Source organism: Glycine soja, chromosome 15 (genome assembly GCF_004193775.1).
Source record: "Glycine soja cultivar W05 chromosome 15, ASM419377v2, whole genome shotgun sequence".
Lineage (NCBI taxonomy): Eukaryota > Viridiplantae > Streptophyta > Magnoliopsida > Fabales > Fabaceae > Glycine > Glycine soja.
Window position 1 is genome coordinate 9,998,475 of NC_041016.1, and position 8,027 is coordinate 10,006,501.

At 31.4% G+C, this 8,027-nt stretch overlaps 1 pseudogene across 1 annotated transcript; it reads left to right on the forward strand.

Annotated features, from left to right (window-relative positions):
• The first annotated feature begins 2,172 nt into the window (after nt 1-2,172).
• On the forward strand, nt 2,173-7,236 carry LOC114388289 (annotated as a pseudogene). Its single transcript, XR_003661476.1, has 5 exons — nt 2,173-2,673; nt 3,823-3,964; nt 4,052-4,172; nt 6,376-6,438; nt 6,835-7,236. The product of XR_003661476.1 is annotated as a vesicle-associated membrane protein 722-like (transcript).
• The last annotated feature ends 791 nt before the right edge of the window (nt 7,237-8,027 follow it).

The following is an 8,027-nucleotide window of genomic DNA, read 5'->3' on the forward strand; positions in this document are numbered from 1 at the left end:
GCAGCACCCATTGCTTTGTAAGATTAATCTAATCGTCAGAATTTGTGGTGTTTGTGAGTGTGCACCCTCGACATCGTCCAATGAATGCCCAACTCATATATATTATCTTCAAATATGAGCAACTTGTCATACATACTTATATCGTATCATAGTAAAATAAGTTTGAAAAATTTTTATTTTAGAAAATTGATCTTAAAAAAATGAGTCTGAATTTGAGAAACTGATTGTGCATAAAGAGAAAGAGAAATGTCTTTTTGCTTGAAGATAATTTGATTATTCATCTATCTAATAAAATAGTGATGGTTCATTTAGTCTATTTTTGTCTTGCAATACCTAAACTATGGCAAAATGAGAATGCAAAAAAAAAAAAAACATTTTCGTTTATAGTTTATAATTACTGTAATGAAATATAACTTCACTAGGGATCTTAATGCGATCGTTTTTACTTTTTATACCTTTGGATTTTAAATACTCAAAAATCAAAAACAAAAATTTTCATTCAGATGTAAGACTTGTTATAGTATAAAGTATAAATTTTTATTTATGCTGCCAATCAATGACAGTTTATGAAATTGTGACTTTTAAGGTAGTTAAAATAAGATTCAAATATTTAAAAAAAAAATTATGATTGATTAATAGTATAAAGAATCTTCATATTGCCACCGCATTATGTAATATAATTAGTATTATTGCATCCCTTGAGGTATATTAACATATACATATGTACACTTGGGTGTCGGAAGGTAGAAGTCTTCCGCTAACTATGAAAATATCTCAAATACTTTGAATTTGAGATCAATCAATAAATGTAGCCTCTGTCAATCTATTAGGTTCTTATAACAAGTTCTTATGTGTAAGAACAATTCTTACACATGTTTATGGTTAGAGTGCTTTAAGGTGGTGGCCTACTTGCAAGAGTGATTTTTCTCTAAGAACCTACTTCTTGGCATTAAAAAACATTTTTTTCTCTAATCATTTTCAATTGAAAATTACAAAGGTATAATCTACACACACATAATTTTGTTTCATTGAAATACATTGATTGAACTGACAAGCGAAGGAGAGGTACCATAAAGTATTAAAAAAAAACTCTTGCTTCTTAATTGAGATATTATATTTTAAAAATAAATTATCACAATTTTCGTAAAAAAAAATATAAATTACATTATATTTTCTGTATGTTTATGATTTTAAAATTAAAATACAAAGGCGAATATTAATAAAAAAAGTATAAAGATGTGAGACTATTTTGGGTTCTTAAATAATTTTAGTATTGTGAAATATTGTTAAAGTTCTTAAATAATTTTAGAACTTAGAAGAAGAGGACTTCTTTATTCATCATGGATCATATTTTTAAAAATAAGCAATCATAAATAAATATTTAATTATTTTAAACATCTCTTTAATATTTTTCATTTCTCTCTTTTTCCATCGCATCATTAATTTAATAATATCTATATTTTTACCTTTTTGTTTTTCCTTGTAGGTGTCTTATAGCATAATGGGTGTCTATAAAATATATTTTCTTTAAGAAATTATTCAAATGGATAAATTTTGAATTTATTATGAGAGTGTGGATAAATCATGTTTTAAATCATTACTTCCTATAAAGATCATGCTTTAAAACATGACTTTTATTTATTGTTTAATTTACTTTCAAAGAAGTGGTGTTTATGAAACCGACTTCAGTAGCTTTTCATTTTACTTTTTATTGTCTCAACAAATTTTATTTTTTGCTCAAATTGTAGAAATTGTGCTCATTTACTAAAAAAAGAATATTTATTTAAATTGTATGAATAGCGGACGACATTTTTATTTTCATTTTGAAAGTGATTGACCAGTAAATCCTCTTGAATCCTGATATTTATTTAATTGTATAAAATATGAAAATATGATAAACTCGAATCTATATCTATAAATAAAAGAAAAGGAATATGAGTGTTTTAATGCATATATTTTTATATTCATTTTATTTTTATAACTATATTCCTAAATTATTATTTTATCTTTACAATTATTTTCAAAAACCTAAAACTACCAACAATCTTTTATTAGAAAAAAAGTGCGTGATTTCCTTAGTTTTTAATAATGTGAATGAAAATAAAAAGTATAGCAACAAATTACGTTAACCGTTGGGAAAATAAAAATAATAAAGGGGGATTCGATTCGGGTTGCGGTAGTAACCGGTGATTCTTTTTGTTCCATCTTCCATGCTTCAATTTGAAAGTTTTCCCATTTCAATTCTCTCTCACACCGCTTTAGAAACTTTCCTAAACCCTGCTCTCCATTTTCCCTTGTCTCTTCCTTTCTCTCTCTACAAAGAGTGTGTGTGAGAGAGAGAAGGATTTGGAATTTTGGATAACTAGAGCGAAAGCGTGACACCACCAAAAACCGAACTGTTCCCAGATCTCTCTCTCTCTCTCTCTCTTCCAACAATCCAAATCCAAATCCAAAACCCTACCAACACCACACTCAATCGATCGATGGGGCAGAAGTCTCTGATCTACGCGTTCGTGTCGCGGGGAACTGTGATTCTCGCGGAGTACACGGAATTCAGCGGAAACTTCAACTCCATCGCCTTCCAGTGCCTTCAGAAGCTCCCTGCCACCAACAACAAGTTCACCTACAACTGCGACGCACACACCTTCAATTACCTCGTCGACAATGGCTACAGTATGTTCCTCTCACTTTTCTTTTCTGTGTTCTGTTTTCATTTTTTGTTATGGTGTTGTTAATGCTAGTCAATTTTTGTACTGAATGTGCTTATGGATTGTTAGGGTTTCGTTAGTTGGCCAAACTGATTTGTGCTATTTCGTATGCTTAAAACTTGTGAATAGGCCGAGAAACACGGGAATGGTTGATATGTGCTGCTTTGAGAATATGTTTTACACTCAGTTGGGGGAATGCAATGGTTAATCTGCTAAGGTGTGAATGTTTTTATTAATATTACGCAGTGGAGAATGCGTTATTGTGGCTTTAATCGCTGCAGAAATTAAATTGCATTGCGGAGCGTTTTGTTTTGGATTTGCAGATGGCACGCCTGAAATTGTGAATATTTGTGGCTTTTTCGACTGTGATTGTGAATCAGCGGCTAAAACCTGTTTTCCTCCTCCAATTTTATGTGTTGTTGTACCTGTTTTGGGGGATTATTTTGTGATTTCCCTAATTTTTTCATCAGTAGTGTAATGGGTTCGAAACCTAGTTTGATATTCTTTTCTTTTATCACTCACATCCTTCTCTGTTTTGATTCAATCCCCTCGATCTAATGCTCATGGACATAATTCTAGCCAAGCACTTCAAGCCATTCCTCTGTTTTTCCTCTCACACATATGTCTTGCCATTGGTTTGCCTCTGTTTTTCTAATGTGGCGATGCTCACCCCTTTGTATTTGTTTTGTTCTATCCCTTTTTTATATTTTGAATTTACTACTTTGCTTAAACCCTAGGCTAATTTGATTTTCTTGATTTTTTTTTTTATTTAGCTTAAGATGATGGTGCTTAAATGTTAATTATTATGAATATATTAAAATTTAGATAAATTTTCAATTTTGATCATGTATATATGTTGTAAAAATATTTAATTTGTACCTAGAATCTTCAGAATTGCAGTCATTCAGCTATCTGTTATCTTGCTATAGCTCTTTTGGGATAGCTGCAAAGTGCCTCTATCGAAGATTGATAACTATGTTTCTGCATTTCTGCTTTTATTGGTTTTCTTTTAAGTTCTAATTTTATCAACTGATACTGCTTTTGTAGAGGTGAACCTTAATTTTTTTTTGAGTTTGGTAGTGTTTTAAAATATCGAACTTTCGGAATTTTGCAGCATATTGTGTTGTTGCAGATGAATCAATTGGAAGACAGTTACCCATGGCTTTTCTAGAGCGTGTCAAAGATGAATTTGTGGCAAAATATGGTGGTGGAAAGGCTGCCACTGCTCCTGTGAACAGCCTTAACAAGGAATTTGGGTACTAAGTTTCTGTTCTAAGCTTGTAAAGTTTAAGCTAGTGGATTTAAATTGTTAGTTTAGCTAATGTGTTAAGCTCTTTGCACAGGCCAAAGTTGAGGGAACATATGCAGTACTGTGTTGATCATCCTGAAGAGATAAGCAAGCTTGCAAAGGTGAAAGCTCAAGTTTCTGAAGTTAAGGGTGTCATGATGGAGAATATTGAAAAGGTACAGAGGCACTACTTAGTTGCATTAATTTAAGAGGATAATACCATAGAAACTGAAAAGATCAGTTGGTACAAGAATCATTTTTGCCAATAAAATAAATAAATATGATTGTGACTGTTTGGGAAAAAAAGATGGCCAAGGCAGGGGAGTAGGAATGAAAATCAGAAACCAATATGTTCTCCATTCCCATTTTCATATTGAACACAGTTCCCATGTTTGTTCTCTACTGTCTAGGTTTTAAGAATCTGTGATGGTTTTAATAGGCTGAGCCAAGCTACAATAAAGAAGGTTTACTAAAACACTTTTAACTGAGTGCTGTCACATAATTACAATAAGACAGATATTGGGCACTGTTGTGATAGAGAATTGAAGTGGTTGATGATGTTAGGAGGAAAGAAAATGTGGTCTAGTCTAGGTATTGGATTGTGAAAATGCTCGTTTGTCTAAGGGCAGTGGGAGTTAGGTAAGGGAACCTTCTACCTACTTTCTTGTCTCCTCAGTAGTAACTCATAAGTTTTTAACAGCTGTTGATACTTAATATTTGATAGGAATCAAGGGTGTTAGAGTAGGTTGAGGGGTAATGTTGTCTTTTGTTAGAGGAGCAGTGATACTTTGTGAATGCTCAGTCTGTCCATTAGAGATCCTTGAGGCTAGCTAAAAGCAATGAGGCTAATTAATTATTTTAAAAACCAGAAATTGTGCAAGGTAAATGATAGAAAGTGTGAGAAACTAAGAGTCTAAGAGAAAATGAGGAGAGAACTGAGATAGAAATCTGATTCTTTGGTGTATCTTTGAATTGCAATCCTTGGCCTATTTCATTTTGGGATCAGGCCAATCACTATATTTGAATGCTTTGATGGTTGGAAGGGTTTTTTAATTTCTATTTCTGGGCAGTTGGATTACTTTTTAGATTCATTATTATATCTTACTATTTCGTTTTGTAATGGTAATGGCTCAATGGTATGATCCTGGTGGTTAGAAAAGAGATCTTGTTATTTGGGGGTTTGCTGCAAACCTAAAAATAAAGGGGAGGGTGGATTAAGTCTTGGAATTTGATTCTAAAAGTAGGTGGCTAACGACTTTGGAAATTACTTCATTATGGAAGTTAGTTATTCAAAGTATTATATTGAAATGGGTGAGATGTCAATCCATACGTCTATGGCAACTTATGCTCGATATGTTAACTGTGAAATACTGGTAAAAGAGTATTGGGTACTGAGATGCATAAATTCCAACAAAATATAACTATTCCAACAAGAAAACATAAAAATTATCACAACAAAGATGCAATAAAAGCATTCCACATTTCAAAAGAGAGAACCAAGATGAAGTTACCAGTTATCTACAGTAAAACTAATGTAACCTAGTGCCAAAAGGATTCTTGGCTTCTTGCCTCATGGAGGTTTTTTTTGGGTCATAGTATGCTACCTTCCCTTTGCATATGCAAAAAGGCTGTTTTTAGATTCAAACTTGTGACCAACTGGTCACAAAAGGCAACTTTACCGTTGCATTAGGGCTCACTCTTAATCTCATGTCCAAAGCACAAGAATGATAATGTACTCTTTGACATCATAAATTCACTGATTGTAGTTGTATGATTATTTCGTATTCTTTGTTGTATCATAGGTTTAGCATTCTCTTTGAATCTCGGCTGAAGCTTTTGGCAGAGATGTATATAAAAGTGGGTTTGACTTTCACATACATCATTGGTTATCATTTTTTCTATATTTTAATATTAGATACCACACTATTTATGATGCTTATAGTTCACTACTTTTAGTCTTCCTTATTTTTATTTTTTCCTTGAATACTCAGGTTTTAAACTTCATGTTTTTTGTTGTTTGTATTTCAATGCCTATGTCCATTGGCAGCAATAAGGTTAGAACCTAGGATCTTGTGTAAGTTACCCAAAACCCCCCACCGCTAGTTAGTTATACTTCTACAAAATGTTAATTTTTTTAGGCAGTAGAAATTTGTGCCATTTCAATGACATAAAGGAGTGACTTTTTGGGTTTCTTCTCTTATTCATTTAATCTACCTATGCTATAGAGACTAGGCCAAGATTATTCAAATTATGCTTTTTGAGAGAAGAAAATGCCATCAAATTTTTGCAGGCTCTATAACTTTAATTGGATTTGGATCAATATGTCTAATACATAAGGACATATAATCAAATTATATTGAGGTGTATAATTTTATGTAGGTTCTAGACAGGGGTGACAAGATAGAGCTTCTGGTGGACAAGACTGAGAACCTTCATAACCAGGTTAGTATGTACCATGTGTGTGCATCTACATGCCGTTCCTTTAGAGTGTAGATTTCATATCTATGCTATAGAAAGGAGATTTATTTCTTTTGGTGGCTGAATCATTTTTGAAGTGGATGCTAAGTATAGCATATTGAAAGGAGATTCCTCACTTTTGGTGTCTTCATTATCTCTCTCAGACCAGCTAGTTATATCCATTTTTATTTTTATAAGAATTTTCTATATCTTACAGTTTCCACTCTCTGCTCTCCTCACATGCCAAAACAAAAAGAAAAGTCTCAGATCCTGAGATCCACCTGTTTTCAGTTTTCTGTTTTCACTTTTTAATTTTGATATGGATGTGGAGGTACAAATTTATATTTTACCATTTTTGAGGAAAGTAATATTTTCTTCCAGGCACAAGATTTCAGAACTTCTGGAACCAGAATCCGTCGAAAAATGTGGCTGCAAAACATGAAGATTAAGCTGATTGTATTGGGAATATTGATAGCACTTATCCTGATAATAGTCCTATCTGTATGTCGTGGGTTCAACTGTGGAAAATAAGCCATTCACCGAGGCCTTTTATAATGTTATTTCAGCCTTTTATCGGAGGAAAGATACTAATCTATGGCATGAGTTTGTATGTAATATAGATATAGATATAGTAAAGGTCGTATGTTGGTCACTTTGTTCTACTTATAAATGCTTTTGAAAATATAATTTGGGTTCTCAATTTGAAGTTCAAATTCCAGTTTATTTATAGGCAAGAATCATGTAAATGTGTTTCTTGATGTTATTCAATTTTTGCATTGTCGACCTTTAGATTTATTGAACCTGTGGCCTTTCATTCCACACTACATAAGGAGTGAAGAGGCTATTTCTTTCCAAGGTAAAAGCAATGCTATATTTTTCGGTGAGTTTCAGGTGGTACCAAAGGAAATTGCTGACAGCAGAAATATGATCTTATTTCACCATATACAGTGAGATGTATAAAATTCGATACCCAACCTGATTAAAATTTTATAGGGTTGGGGCTTGTGTATTTTTCTCAGACCCAATCAATTAAATTCAATAATAAACATGTTGGATTGGATTAAGTTAATTGGGTCTAAATATTTAAAAAATATTTTTTTTTGGAAAAATAATTTGTTTCTATCTAGTTTTTTTTTAAGTATATAATAATTAAATGCACTCTTAATTATGAGAATATTTAATTAATATAATTAATAATTTTAATGATAATATGATACTTTTATTTTTGATGAAAATAAAATATGATATTAGCATGCGATAATATAAACAAATTCAAGATAGAAATAAAAATAATTTAAAAAAGAAAAAAAATCATGGAATGATTAAGTTTAATAAATTATGTGAGTTAAAAACTATTAATATGTTTTGTATTAAATAATTAATTTTTATATATAATAAATTAAATTATATGATACAGATTGGATTTAAAAAGTAGAATCCATTATTTAATATGTTATTGATCAAGTCTTAATTGAGTTGAGTTTGATTTAATTCAAACATTTTACAAATTTAATCTAATATAATTGGGTTGAATTGGAGTACATCCCGTAAACATCTCTAAAAAATGTGTAAAA